General features: G+C 44.0%; 1 protein-coding gene across 7 annotated transcripts in view; it reads right to left on the reverse strand.

Annotated features, from left to right (window-relative positions):
- The window catches only part of MICAL2 (microtubule associated monooxygenase, calponin and LIM domain containing 2), a 776672-nt gene that overhangs the window by 219236 nt on the left and 541251 nt on the right, over positions 1-16185 (reverse strand). The gene's annotated exons all lie outside the window — the stretch shown is intronic.

The following is a 16185-nucleotide window of genomic DNA, read 5'->3' on the forward strand; positions in this document are numbered from 1 at the left end:
TCAACATACACATGTAGACTGTACTTAGTGATAACTTTAGACTTTTGTGCTATTCACCATTAGTGGCATACATGGGCCACAACCACATGCTATGCACTGTTTCTACAGTAAACATACCCACACAAGGTATAGAGACAAAGATAGTGTGGCATTTGTCGCTACCTCAACCATACGTATACACAATGGCTGTGGCCATCCACAGCCACAAAACACCTTTGTAGGAAAGGGCAGTAAGTAATGTTTGTTATTTCTGAGCAGCAGACAAAATGCAGAGGCTCATATTTCTGAAGTTGCAATGATCCAGAATGTGTAAAAGGAATAACCTCGTTAGGACATTGTGCAGCTAAGGTGGGATATATAAAGCATGTAATAATCAGTAGCAGAAGGATAAACACCAATGGCAGAAAACATTAAGCACTCAAGTTTTCGAGTCAGTAGTGGAAACTCTTCATGCTATAAACTGCATAGAGCTTGATAAACACCTATCTCAATGATGAAATATAGTTAGTGGGGAGGAAGGGCCCTAAAATAATTCTGACAAATGTCATCTTACTTTTGAACGCCCAAAACATGACACGCTCCGACACAGAATGGGCTGCTATCAATCAGCTGCAGATCACAAACTGGAATTATACAAATCACATTCCATGAGTCCTTCAGCCAACTAGGGGTCTTGTTGACCTCTGCTCCAGGTCACTGCATTGTTAAGGATACATATTGCAGACCACTATGGCCTACCTAACTGAAGGCTTATTTCCAATCTTCTACATTAAATCAATATTTTGGAACAGAAGTAAACTAGGCAACTGCAAGAAATTGTACTAACTTTTACATTTCTACATTATTGAGACCCTGTCTTTAGACATAGGGGAAGAATAAGAATGGAAGTGACCAATAGGTGAGAAAGGAGAACCTCTATGTTTTTTTTTGTTTTTTTACAAAGGAAGTCTGGTAGTACTTCCCCCAGTGGGTCTTTTGGTAGCAAGAATACTGCAAGAGATTGATCCCATTTCTTCAGGATCAGATGCAACGGGTACTGCGTTGTAAGTTATACAGTCCTTCCCTACCAAACCCAGCTCGTAAGTATTGGATCAAAACTATCCTTCACAGCAGAAATATGTAATGAACCACAGACTACAGATAAGTGAAAATGTACTTATTTCTGAAATCCGCCTATCAAAGCCACCGCTGTCAGTCTACTGTTACAACCAGTATAACGTTTTCCTCCTAGAGCTCCATAGAGCTTCTGGAAAACCAACCCAAGAGACTTACTTTCTGTCCCAATGCCTACCTGGACACTTAAATGTGGTGCCAGGATTCTGGGCACTCCCCTGCCATGCTGTAAATTGGGCCTAGGGGCCAGGTTTTGCTTTGACCCTTGGGGCATTCTCACCTCGGCTCCCTGCCTCATGTGGTCTGCCTTGCCAGAAACAGTGTCATCCCTCACCAGGTGATCACGTTTAGGCCATGGTGGGTGTGGGGAGGGTGGGATTATGCAGCTACCTTGCTGGGGGGGGAGGGATTTTGTGCCATTGGGCAAGCAGCACTTGTGTGCTTTTCTTGATCTTGGACCCTCCGCTGCCCTCCCAGGTCATCGCCCTGAGGCAATAGTGGCTTGCGGCTGATATGAGTAACAAGAGTGGCTTCCCTAAGGGCCAGGTGTTGCCAGCTCGGATCCAGTGTCTTATAGGCCTTGTTTTGTGAAGGAGGAGGATGCTTGCCTAAGCCTCGCTGTGAGGCCACCTTTCCCAGTGGGAAAAAAAATTGGATGTAACATTATGGTCAGAGCTGCTGACATTGGAACTAGCGTCAAGTCCCGGTGTCTGCTCAACATCCCGCGATCCTGGGCAAAAATATTTAATCTCCCCTAAATGAAAATCATCTCACCTAGAATAAAAATAAATGTCATCTTGTGTAATGTAACTGGTGTGCATGTACATTGCTCCAGTGCCTTTGGGCTACGTTCACACTATTTAAAACTACAAAAAAAACCTGGCCAGATTCTAGTGAGGCTAACCAGACAGTAATCCATGTATTGAACGATCCAGGAATGTGGGCCAGTTTCTGGGGCATGCCTGAGTCTAATTGTGAGCCCATTCCGTCCCTGGCCATAGCTATGAATGCAGTTAGAAGGGGCATTGAATAGGGGCCTCAGTAGTTTCAGCTGGATGTACACAACCCTGAAATAGTAGACAATACAGAAGTTTGTGAGTCTTCCTGTAAGTTTTCTATGATAATTACTAATCTTACGATTGATACCAGCGCCAGTTGGTTAGTCAGTCAGTAGACAGCTAACTTTCAGGTTTTATTCTTGCAGAAGTACAGCCATTTTCTCAGGAGGCAATTCAAGGCATTAAGTGGCAGAGTCAGTGCTTAATTTAAACCGGTGGTTGCCAGTGGGGGGCACCGCACTTATTTTTGCATTAGACGTTTACTGAGACCAAGAGATGGAAAAAAAAGCAGAAAGACGAAGGAAGCTAAAGACAAAAACCGTCACACAGGAAGAAAACATGAATCTGCATAAGTGAGAGAACGGCAAATGGGGTGTCTTTTTAGTGAGTTAAAGATGAATGAGGTGGATGTAGGACTACACAGCTTTGCAATTCTGCGTACGCACATTTAATTTCACCAGCTGCGTGTTTCATAGCAGAGCTTTGGGCACCAGCACTATTTTACTAACAAATTAAGCACTGAGAACAGCACTTCTATAGCATCGTGATAAAGTGCATGAATTTAAAATTCAAATGTTAATGGGTGGGTCAGTTGGGCTAGCAGGTCATTTAATTGTCTTCACCGTGCACTTGAAATATCCAAGCTCACTGCAGACATTGCAGAGCAAAGTGTTCTGTGAAAACCATGCAAGCTTTCTGAAGAGCACCCGAAGTCTGAGTCTTGAAACAGCTGCTCGTTTGTGACTTACCTCAGCACACGCTAAATATAAACGTGTCCCGTCACGGGAAAGGGAAGGGAATTTGTGTGAGGTCAAGGTACATAGCTCTGTCAGGGGCGTAACACAAACCCTTATGGCGCAAGGTGGTCGCATGTTCATCTGAAGGCCTATGAATATCTTTAAGTCTGAGGGACACCACATTACATTCTGCAGGGGGCCCCGCCATTTTGTTACATCACTGAGCTTCGTAGGCTCCCTGCACATTCCAAATGTTAACATTGATAGATGCAACGCATCATTCAGCTCCCCTTAGGTGGCCCCATGCGGCCATTCTGTATGGTAGTTTTTGGCAAACCTCACGTTCCTTTTGTATTTTATTGCAATTGCATTTATATACGCGAAACTACAAAAACATTTTACATCTACAACAATGCGGGTATGTGATGCATGTAAAAAATAAAGTATGGTGTCTGTTGACATAAACTTCCACTGCAAAGTGAAATTAAAACAACCAGTTTTCTGTAGTTTGATTAATATTATAGCATGGAGCGTGCCCACGTGATCGTTCCTCTTAGCTGTTTAGAGCCAATAAGTAGGCAGGGCCAGACAGACTAGAGGACAAAATCAGCGCTGGCACTGAAGGAGGCCATGACTAGAATGAACTAGGGTAGCCTTGTTGCGTTATGGCGGCCCATGCTGCCCTAAAACCAGTCCCATAGAACGCAGCCTAATAAGGAAAAGCCAGAGTGGAAGAATGGCCAGTCCGGCACCGGGTGCAGCCACGATGCTTTTTCCATTTACTACTGAAGAACAGAGATTCCAAAAGTGCCATGGGTACTGATACTCAACACTAGTATACACTAGTCTTTTTTCAACTCGAGTGGCATTCATTTATTTTTGCCCAATGCCTCACTATGCACTTTGTTAAGGCATTTGTAGATAGGGTGACCACCCGTCCGTAAATTTCACGGGCTGCCCATAATTTCGACCTGCCGTCCGTTGACCGTGATGAAAGGCCTAACGGACAGCATTTGTCCATAATTTTAGCCATTCACCTAAAGGACAATGGACGACAGGGCACACTTATGGGCAGATCAGTTTCCCCAACTGGATTGAAAGGCAGGGAGTCTCCTGTGCTCAGAGGGAGGATAGATAAGAAAAGGCCTTCTTGCCAGGGTGTCTCCTTCCCTAAAGAAATGCAAATGTGCACAACTGGTAAACCTGCAAACGCAAAGGGGCTTGAAAACTGCACTGACTTTAATCAAAGGAGTCACTTGATGCTTTCTGATGGCAAAGATAATTTCTTTTAGAGAGGTACCTTAAGGGTGTTCCAAGGTGAGCTGTGGAGTGTGTGGTTTTAATGGAGCGTTATAAAAAATGTTAGTACTAGATATAAACTGTATATGATTCAAATCTGTATTTGAGAAGCACTTTTTTATTTAACCAAAATGTATTTGCACATTTTACAGCTGCCTATACTATGATGTAATTGTATTTATATAGAGCTTACTACTCCTGACGAGGCGTCAAATGCATGTTTAAAATAAGGAGTTACACATTCACAGTTCTTTCAGGGACCTCAGTACCTCACAGTACTAACAAACATTGGCAAAGCCAATAGGTCTTGTCTACGCAAGAGTTATTGGCTTTGCCAATGAGTTTTAGCCATGTTATGCACCAGAGTGGCTGCTGTTCATGGCTAAAAGTTAGTGGCATAGTGGTGTGGAGTGGAGTAGAGTGGAGTGGCATAGGAGCAGTGGCATAGAGGCCAGTGGTGCAGAGTACAGTGCAGTGGGGTACAGTGCAGTTGTTTAGAGTGCATTGGCATAGAGTGCAGTGGTTTAGAGTGCAGTGGCATGGAGTGGCGTGGAATAGAGTAGAGTGGCATAGAGTGTAGTGGAGTGGCATACAATAAAGTGGCAGAGAGTGCAGTAGTGTAGAGTGGTGCAGCGGCGTAGAGTGCAGAGTAGACCCGTGTGGCAGAGTGCAGTGGTGTAGTGTAGAGTGGTGCAGTGCAGAGTAGAGTATAGTGCTGTAGAGTGCAGTCACGTAGAGTGGATTGATGCAGAGTAGAGTGGCAAGAGTGCTGTGATGTAGAATGCAGTAGTACAGAGTAGATTGGTGTACAGTATAGTGGCGGAGAGTGCAATGTTGCAGAATAGAGTGTCAGTGCAGTGATGTAGAGTGGCACAGAGAGCAGTGGCATATTGTGGTGCAGAGTAGAGGGCAGTGACGTAAAGTACAATTGCTTGTAGTGCATTGGCGCAGAGAGCAGTGGCAGAGAGTGGCATGGGGTAGAATAGCATAGAGTGCAGTGGAGTGGACTGGCATACAATAGAGTGGCAGAGAGTGCAGTAATGCAGAGTGGTGCAGTGTCAGAGTAGATTCACGTGGCATAGAGTGCAGTGGCATAGAGTGGTGCAGAGTGGAGTATTGTAGAGTGGTGCAGTGCAGTGTAGAGTAAAGTGCCTAGAGTGCAGTGGTGTAGAGTGCAGTGATGCACAGTGCAGTGGCATAGATTGCAGTAGTACAGAGTAGAGGTGTGTAGAGTACAGTATTGCAAAGTAGAGTGTCAGGGCAGTGGTGTAGAGTGGTACAGAGAACAGTGGCAAAGAGTACAGTGGTGCAGAGTAAAGGGCAGTGGCATACAATGCAGTTGTTTAGAGTGCACTGGCATAGAGTGCAGTGGCATAGAGTGGCATGGGGCAGAGTAGAGTGGCATAGAGTGCAGTGGAATAGATTGTATTGGTGCAGAATGTAGTAGGACAGAGTAGAGTGGTGTAGAGTAGAGTGGTGTAGAGTAGAGTGGCGGCCAGTGCAGTTTGGCAGAGTAGAGTGTCAGCGTGCAGTGGCGTGAGTGCATTGAACTACACTGTAGTGGTCAGAGTAGCGTAGAGTGCAGTGGCATAGAATAGATTGTTTCAGAGTAGGGTGCAGTTGCATAGAGTGGAGAGGTGCAGGGTAGAGTGCAGTGGCATAGAATGCAGTGGCACAGAGTGCAGTGGCGTAAAGTAGATTGTTTCACAGTAGAGTGAAGTGGCTTAGAGTGGAGAGGTGCAGGGTGGAGTGGAGTTGCATAGAGTGGCATAGAGTGTGATGGCATAGAGTAAAATGGTGTAGAGTGCCGTGGCACAGTGTACAGAGCTGCAGATTAGAGTGACGTGCAGTGTATTGATGTAGAGTGCAGGGGCATAGAGTTGAGTGTTACAGAATAAAGTGCACTAGCATAAAGTGTATTAGCTTAGAGTGCAGTGGCGTACTGTGCAGTGTTGCAGAGTGGCATAGAGTGGAGTTGTGCAGACTAGACTGGTGTTGCCTAGACTGGAGTGGTTTAGCGTGCAGTGTCACAGAGCACAGTGGTGTAGAGAGCCGTAAAGTGCATTGGCATAGAGTAGAGTGGTAAAGAGTAGAGTAGAGAGGCATAGGGTGAAGTAGCATAGATTGCAGTGGCATAATGTGGAGTGGTTCAGAATGGAGAAGAGTGCAGTGCAGTGGCATGAAGTGGTGTAAAGTGGAGTGATGCAGAGTAGGGTGCAGTGGTGTGGAGTGGTGTAGAGTGGAGTGGAGTATGCAAGGTGTGGAAACACACTGTCATTACAGACAGCACATTTTTGATTGAAATGACTGTTACATTTGCACAGACATAGAGTTTTTCGAATCAAACTATACTGTGCACAGACGATGATGTGTGGAAATTGCATCACCTAATGCAATGATTTGTTTTAATCATATAAATGTATTTCGTTCCAGCACAGCTCAGAATTGATAAAAATGTACTTAATTTGTACTCCTAATTCTGATATATTTTGAAGTTTATTTAAATGTTGCCACGTGATAGAAAAAACTCTTTCCTAACACCATTATCCAGCAAGATTGTTGAATAAATCCTCTCAGTTTGAAGTCAGAGAAAGAAAAGAAAACACTATGGGGGTCATTACAACCCTGGCGGTCCAAAACCGCCAGGGCTGTTGTGACGGAAGCTCTGCCAACAGGCTGGCAGTGCATTCCGGGTCATTACGACCGCGGCGGAAGCATCGTGGTTGCACCGCCACAATGACCCCGGCGGTTCTAATCCGCCAGGGCAGCGCTGCTAGCAGCGCTGCACAGGGGATTACGAGTCCCCCTACTGCCAGCCTTTTCCTGGCGGCATGGGCAGTGCAGGGGCCCCCTGACAGGCCCCCATGCAGCTTTTCACTGTCTGCTGCGCAGACAGTGAAAAGCGCGATGAGTGCAACTGCACTCGTCGCATGGCCGCAACACCGCCGGCTCCATTTGGAGCCAGCTCCTGTGTTGCGGCCGAGATCCCCGCTTCCAGGTTTCCGCCCGCCGGCCCAGCGAGGATCTCAAAATGACCGCGGCGGGAGTGTGGCCGCATTAGCGGCCGCCCGGGTTGTCAGATCTTGGCGGGCGGCTTCAGCCGCCCACCAAGGTCATAATGAGGGCCTAAGTCCCCACCTAAGACAGAGCCTGACCTTTGACTTTGTTCTTTGAATGCACAGCAAATGTGATTAGATGAGAGCAAGATTCAAAGGCCTGTTTACAGAAAGGGAGTACTCGGAAGGATACTGTAAATAAGGTTTGGGCAAGGAAAGGAATGAACTCAAGCTGCATAACCTAAAACAAATAAAGCCAGCAAATTGAAAGCAACAAAATGTGAGTTACAAACCACAATGCCAATGGCAAGCAACGGGTGGAATGGATTCCCAATGAAGCTCTATGAATGTACTTAAAATGACAGCAGTGGGATACTTTGTAGGTAAAGTCTAGTATTTTAGTCCAGTCCGTATCTTGCAGAGGTTTGGCCACATCAATCACCCAAGTAGTATAACAAGAAGACCTGGAGTGGTTTCCATGTTGCAGGAAAGGTCTGTACACCCATTCTATCCGTTTGTCACCAGTTCCTACGGTGTAGAACTTCTGACACACTTCTTGCAGGGTTAGTGCTAGGTGGCAGACATGAGATAGGGCATTTAATGATTATTTAAGGTGGTTGTAAGTAAGGAGTTGACCGGGGTGAAGATGGTAGTCTGCACAAGGGTTTGGAAATTTAGTAGCTCACTGTCGAGAAACAAACCCTCCAATTTTAAGACACCTGCAGCATACCAAGGATGGAGTTGCTCTGAGCACAGCCGTCCTGTGTGAGTGGGAAGGCTTAGCAAAGGTAGTGCAGGAGCACATGGTTTTTCATGTCTGTGAGTTTACAGGTTCTAGCAAGGCAAGAGAAAGCTATGCATGATAACCCCAGATGGTGATCCGTAGAATGGTCAGTAGGAAACAATGCACAGTGCATTAAGCCTTCCTTAAAAGTCTTTACTGATAAACCCCATCTCATGCAGTCAGGTGAGCAGAAAGTCAGTAGCATTCTGAGTCCACAAGACCTAATCCACCCGCAGTCACTGGTAGCTTTACAGTGGAAAGAGCTACCCAACGGCTCCACAGCGACCAACTCAGATGTGTAGCATGTCTGAAGAAGGAATGAAGCATGAGCAGGAGAAGGTTTGCAAAATAATACCATAATTGGGGTAGCACACCATCTTCACTAGTGCCACCTGGCCCACTACAAAAAGCAGAAGAGAAGACCAGAACGCAAACTGGGTTTGGAGGGACCGTGACCCTCTGCTGAGATTTCCATCCTGCAAATCAGTGGGAGTATGGTAGATATTAATCACTAGGTATCAAAAGGTAACTGGTTCCCATTTTAATCTGAGGTCTAATTGTAGGGGAAAACAGTGTCATATGTTAAAGAAACACGAATTACATTTTAACATGTTTACATTTTCTTCGTGCAATTTACTTCCCAAATATTCTGAAGATTCTATATGTACTTGACACTTAGGGATAACCCAGATCACTAGTTTGGCTTTTCATCAATTTCAAAACTATTTAAAGACATGGACAAAGCAGGCAATTGCCTTGCACAACCTTGCAAGGGGGCTGGCCCCTACTCACCCTTTGCAAGAGCGAGCAGAGGACCACTGCACCAGAAGAGTTTGCCAAGGTGCATGGGAGCTGCTTGTTCAACCACTTGACAGTGCCTCTTCTGTTTCTCTCCTGTGTGCAGAGACAACTCCCCACATGCCCAATACCCTTCTGATAATCTTGGTGGACCCATTGTATCTCATTTTAGGAATTGTCCCACCTTGTTCTTCTCTTCCTTATTTATCCAGTTGTTAGAAACAACCCCTTGAATCACTTGCCGTGGATCTCACATTTGATCTCGATTTTATCCTCCTCTTTAATTATCTTTGATTGGTAGTCCGGGCTCCCATTTCTGAGATAAATGTAGAGTCCCAGACATACACCCTAGTGCTGTGAGACTACAGACAAGTTGTGGGTATCTCACATCCAGACATTAGGTGTAAGACTGTCGCCCACACCATCCGCCCTGCCTCATTAAATTTATTTTGGTTGAAAGTCCATGGGCAGTTGGGGTGAGCCAGATATTCTTGTTCAATTTGTTTAAACTAGCATAAGGTTAACTACCTTAATGTTTCCCCAAACTGTTTGCCAGGTGTTTAAAAATGTTCAGAAACATAATCAAAATGTTGCTGTTTCTTTCTCTTCAAGAACGATTGGGTAGATTTGGGTAAGGGTGATGGCCTAGACACAGTTCTGAAGGGCATTAATTTACTACTGAACGATGACTTAATGTGAGACCTGAATGTAGCATACAAGGAGGCAATCACAAAAAGACCACAGTGAATAAACAGTGCTATGTTAAAAAAAAGAGTAAATAAGTGCACTGACAACATAGTGAGGCATGGCCTCCCTTGCGTGTGTCTGTAAAACTGACGTTTATTCTTGAATTTTTTTCCTGAATTTTGACCCTCTGTCCAGAATTTTTGTCCTGAATTTTGACCCTTTGTCCTGATTTTTTTACAGTCCTGTCCAGAATTTGCCTCAATGCGAGGTGGTCACCCTATTTGTAGAGCGCATTGCTGCGCGAGGGCTTCTCAATGCTGGGTGAGTGCAAACTGAACGTAGTTGGACATCTGCATGAAGCTGAATTTACAGGGAGGAAAGCCAAGTTTTTATCCTAAAGCTGGTTACCGCATTCAAATACCTTAACTGGAGGGGCATTGGGTTCGAGTTTGGGTACCAGATGGGAGAAAGATTTACTGTCCCACCTAGATTTCCTCACTTTCTGCATTATTAGGAGCTGTTGGTGAGATGATCTTAAAGGTTTAGGTGGAGCATAGAGCGAGAGGAGGTTCCAGATTTTTGCTGGATTTTTGTTGCAAAAAGTTTTATGTGCCAAGCACAGAGCTTCGAACTTAGGGCCATATGTTCGAACACATTTTCCCATTGACACAGAATGGGAAAAACCCTTTGCTACATCTGGCCCTTAATTCTTGCATAGACAGGCAACCAGTGGAGTTTCCTCAAGGCTCCTTCACATGTTCACGGCTGGGAATTCTGAGAAGAATTCTGGCTGCCATGCTCAGATTTTGTCATGGCTTTAATCATAAGCATGTTAAACTCCTGCCAAGATGCACTTGATTTACAAATATCAGGTTGCATTAGAATTCGAGAACTCATTGACTGGACATTCAGCTAAGTAGATTGCTAGGTGGCATCGGACCTGAAAGAAGACAGCAAGATAGCTCAGCTGACATCTGCACTTGTTGCAGAGATTTGTTTTTCCTTGGAGGAAGCTTTGCAGGCTCACTAATTTTCTTCTAAATTTGAGGTCACTTAAATAAGTCCCTTTAAATTGATTTAAACACTAATTACATTCACCTTGAATAGGAATTTAAGTAATTCACACAATATAGTTTAATATCCAAGACTCCTGCCTTATGTTTTTTTAATTACTTTTGCGGGCTTTTTTTAATAAGTACAGATTAGGCACGCCATGCGCACCAGAATAATTGGACAGCCGACAGAAGAACTGACCAAAAACCAATCGCTTCACTGTAAATTCTCTAATGTATAATACCGCAGAGCGTTTCGAGGGAACGCATTTCAAATTGGAAAGGGATCCGGAAGCGTGGAAGACACGGATGGGGGAAGAGGGGGTTTTAACACATCCCAGACAGGTGGCCAGGAGGCGCAGACACATCCCAAACAGACGGCCATACAGGCAGTCCTCCAGCAGATTCAACTGAAAATACTACAAAGAACACATATTACACTCGGAGTTAAGTGAAGGCAAAGAGCATGACAAAAATAAGGAGAGGCCGGAGATGTGATGAGAAGACCTTTTCAGAAACACCATCTGGTAATGTGACTCGGCAGAAGTTTTGGGAATATGAGTAACAAAAGGCTGTAATAATAATAAATATATATGAAAAACGAAAAAAAACTCCTTCCGGCTTTAATAAAACATTGACACCCTTAAATCATTAAAAGCAATTACTGTCAAATAGTGTACTTTCTTAAGAGCCCCCCCCCCCCTCCCAGAATAGAAATTATATGAACGACCTTGCCTGTGGCGCGAGCCTGCCACGGATCGTGTTATGCCTTCTATGGAATATGCTTCGGCAGTACGTCTTGGCATATGCAGTGCAAATTATTGGTATAAAAAGCAGTGACGTAAACTGTTGGCCAATTTGTGTAAACAACGACGCGCAAGTGCTTCGCAGACTCAAACAAAATTGGACGCTGCACAGATCTGAAATCTCGAATGGTAGTTACTATCTGCACTTCCATAGCAATGAAAATAAATAGATTATTGTTTGCCAAACAGTGGCGGTGAGTTCTCTAATGTGAACAGGATGGACATAGATGCAACGGGGAAAGATAACAATGTGCAAACGTAAGAACAAATGTGTGCAATTGTTTAATGCAACACACATTGCTCTAGCAGAGGTGTTATAGAGTGCACGCGTTTGGTGCACTTGCCAAAACCCTTTTCAAAAGTCAAATGTATAGGCAGAGAAATGCAACAGTCTGAAAAAAAGTATTTGATATGGGACGAACATCTCTTGTTCATGTTATTTGTCTTATGGCCGTAGCGTTTCTGTGACCCTATTAGTCATACATTCAATTAATTGGCAAAAATAAAGACTGGTTTGACATACTTCACTTCATAATGGCTCCCTCTGTATTTACCAACCGTAAATCACAGATGTTGCTCCTGCGCAATTTAATAATGTCCAATTTGTTGACCTCAGATGACTGAAAGGCTGAGAATCCCTTAATGGGAGTCGAACTCGTGACTTTCTGATCACTGCGGATATCAACGGTGAGAAAACCATGCTGCTGCTTTAGTCCCACTATATTTCACATTGAGCTGCTGCCAACGTTTCTTGACTAGGTGCCCAGGTGGATATAGATGCGCTCTGCAGATGTGACGCATTGATCCCACAGTAGCCCTAAGCAAGCCAAGTTTTAAGATTATTTATGCTCCCAGGCAGAAAACCAATAAAAAGTTACTTTTAAAGTTAGTGAGTCATACATTCACGACGAACACTGAAATTTCCTATGAGTCACTGTTGAAAAACAGGACATGGGGGCTGACACATCGTGCTTAGAGAGGATCATTAAAGAGAAAGGTTCTGTAATTTTGAAAAATCTTAGATACCGTGAAAATACCTTAAAAAGACTCCTCAGCAACAGTAAAGGCACAACGCATCCAGGGTACAGTTCTTCGTACACTCTCACATTCCAACTTTTCCCCCCTGCACGGATCTACATGAAAATTGGCCTGCTGGTACTGACTGCGCCAGGAGCTGACAAATTTGGTGCCAACCCATGTACGTGGTCAAAAGCTACAGGCTGCAGTTTCCAGTGAAAAATATTTTTTTGATATGTCTATACTTTTTTTACCCCATTGACAGATCTGCACCAAATTTGATACTTGCTTACTGTAGTTAAGGTCTAGTGTGTCAAACGTTCTGCAACTCCGTGCATGGGAAAAATGTTACAGGGTGTCAAAAATATGTTTTTTCCCATTTTAACCCCAATTGGAATTTTTGCTCGCAGTAACAGCAACATTTGCTAAAAAGATGGACACCAAACTCAGCATAAGAGCAGAATTTTACTCACAAAGCATGCTTTTGTTTTTTTTCTGGAAATCATTCAGTACATTTTGAGATATTTCAATTAAAGACATTTCAGATGGGCTTGAAATGGTAATCACATTTGTATCTCTTAGCGTTTTCAGACTGCAGACAATCCCTGGGCCCAGTACATGGTCAGTCCACAGACTAAAATTAAGAAAATAAAGGTGTCTCATTTTGCTTCTGTACTCCATTCCAGGTCTGCAATCACAGAACTCAGACTGCATAACTGAAGGCTCTGATTGGGCTGGCAGCAAGATAAAATCCAGCAGGCCAGGGAAGAGGTACTGAAGCCGGGTGATTTATGGCAGCATTCCCAGCACCCCGCAAATATGTTCTCTGCTGAAGAAGGGACTAACCCAGAAACACATGTGTCCAGAGATGCACAGTAAAGGCTGTACCTACTTAAAGGTGAAATATTTAAAAATTAATGGAGTTCGTTTTTTGAAGATACTACATCTACCATGATGCAATGGGGCAGATTAATTGCTGGGATGTCAGGCAGGTGTGCTCCTAACTGTTTGTGACTTTAAAGGCTCCCTTGAGCTATTGGGCTGACGAGCTCTGGAGCAGGCACCAGCAGGCCAGGGAAGAGGTACTGAAACCGGGTGATTTATGGCAGCATTCCCAGCACCCCGCAAATATGTTCTCTGCTGAAGAAGGGACTAACCCAGAAACACATGTGTCCAGAGATGCACAGTAAAGGCTGTACCTACTTAAAGGTGAAATATTTAAAAATTAATGGAGTTCGTTTTTTGAAGATACTACATCTACCATGATGCAATGGGGCAGATTAATTGCTGGGATGTCAGGCAGGTGCGCTCCTAACTGTTTGTGACTTTAAAGGCTCCCTTGAGCTATTGGGCTGACGAGCTCTGGAGCAGGCACCAGCAGGCCAGGGAAGAGGTACTGAAACCGGGTGATTTATGGCAGCATTCCCAGCACCCCGCAAATATGTTCTCTGCTGAAGAAGGGACTAACCCAGAAACACGTGTCCAGAGATGCACAGTAAAGGCTGTACCTACTTAAAGGTGAAATATTTAAAAATTAATGGAGTTCGTTTTTTGAAGATACTACATCTACCATGATGCAATGGGGCAGATTAATTGCTGGGATGTCAGGCAGGTGCGCTCCTAACTGTTTGTGTCTTTTCTTGTTGTTTACTTCTGTGACATCCTGCACCACAGGAGAAAGGAGATGTCCAAAGCTTTGAGGAGATTGTTGAGAGGGATAAACATATGTGAGTATTTCAGACATTCCCGATGTGAGAAGATGGTGCGGGGAGTGCAAATCCAGTATCAGGTCCACCAGAAGGGGAACCCAACATGGGTCTTTAACCCCTTAGCAGGAGTTATGGATCCCAGTCAAAGGTCATAAATCTAAGAACCATGCTTGGGGCTGAGAACTGCCCCATATGGTCCACAAACCCAGTGACCAAATGCGTTTTTTATTTTAATCTAGGTCGGAGACCCTTTGAGGCTCCACCACTTGAGGGAGGGTGTCATAAGATACTATCCCTGTTCCCTTATTGCCCCTTACATTGTTTTAGTATGCTGGAACTGAGTCCTGCATCTTTTAAGAAAACAGGCTGCATTAATAAAAAAGAAAATATTCCTTTATTTTAAAGCAATCACAGACATGGTGGTGTGCTGACCCCAGCAGGCCACCGTTCTTGTGATGGCTGCAATTCCTTAACGGTTACAAATTGTGACCTCCCTCATTAATATTCATGAGGTAGGCATATTTGTAACCCAATGCGAATTGCTAATGAAACTCAAAATAGTTTCATACATTAAAAATAGCGACTTCCTAATTGCAATTTGGAAGAAATTGGAATTAGGTAATCGCTATTCCTATTCTTCTTATATGTAGCTTTAGATGCTTCAAATGTTTAATACTTTTAAGTCCAAATGAACATTTTTAAATGCGTATTTCTTGAAACCTACTGAATGGATTTACATAAAGCAATCAAAGTCACTTCCTTGAGTTAAGTTCTATTTGTATGCTGGGTTTTCTTTAACATCTAAAAGTACAACGTAATTAAATAACAGTACCTTCTTAAACCAGTAAATAATATTGCATTTATAGTATTCTTTCACAGTATTTATGGTACATTTCATTTAGTGTGTGGGATATGGTTTGCGTGGTTGTTGTTCATGTGATATATTGGGGGACTAAATAAAACATGCAAATTGCAATGGCTTCCATTTTTAATTGCTATTCCTAACTGCACTTTAAATGAGTTTTTGAGTAAATGTCTTAATTATTTTAAGCATAGCTTAGGTGTAGTAACCACTTTAACCTATTGATTTTCAATGAACATACATGATATTACACAGTGGAGGTAGCCACTGGGTAGTTATATTTAAGTCAGATTTTCACTAGGTAGGGCATTTTTTTGTTTGCGTAGAACTTTGGTGCCTTTTGATGAATCTGCACACAACTTTCCAACAAAAACGCTCATACACTCTGGCTCCTCCGTGACAAGGTTTGCACTCATCCATCAATTTGGGGCCCAGGAAAAAGGAGGATCTGAAAGGAGCAATTTCCCATTTTAGCTCCCATGGGAAACTTTATTTTCCAGTGCAGAAAAAAACATCAGAATGGAATTATACAAAATTAGGCAAAAAGTTACAACTTTACCCAAAAAGTATGCTTTATAGTACTATCACAGGAATAACAGCCATGGCAGTGTTTTACCGTGAAACCATTAAAACATTAAAAAACTTTGAGAAGAGCCTGGTCATAGCCCACACCCTGCAGCCAGTAGCCATTGTGCAGGCTGTAGGCTGTATGCAGTGCAGGCTGACTGTCTGCAGTGGGGAGACCAGCACACCACTATGCATGGTTGAAGGCTGTGCGTAGAAGGGGGCTGTGGCTTTGGTGTGGGTTTGGGCATATTAGGGGTGGGGGGGGGTCTGGGCCAGCAGCCTGCACTTGTGGCCAACCACCCACAATGCACAACCAAAAGCTGTTAACAGAAGGAGGTTGGCCACCCACTATGGGTTAGGTACAGGCCAGGTCAGAAGGGGATTGACACTAGCAGAGAGTTGGGCACCTCTGGGAGTATGGGTGCAGGGCAAGGATGGATGCCAGACCCCGTGACCAACCCCTGCTTTGCTGTCTATGTTTGCAGGAAATTGGGCACCTATTGAAAGTATGGGCGCAGTGGTTCAAAGAAGACAAGGAGCTGTGTCCTACCCCCATTGTGTATGATCCAAGGCTGTGGACAGCAGGGATTGGCACCCACAAGGGGTAGGATGTGTATGGAAAGGGCCCCTTTTTGACAAG

The sequence above is a fragment of the Pleurodeles waltl genome, chromosome 3_1, assembly GCF_031143425.1.
Source record: "Pleurodeles waltl isolate 20211129_DDA chromosome 3_1, aPleWal1.hap1.20221129, whole genome shotgun sequence".
Classification (NCBI taxonomy): Eukaryota; Metazoa; Chordata; class Amphibia; order Caudata; family Salamandridae; genus Pleurodeles; species Pleurodeles waltl.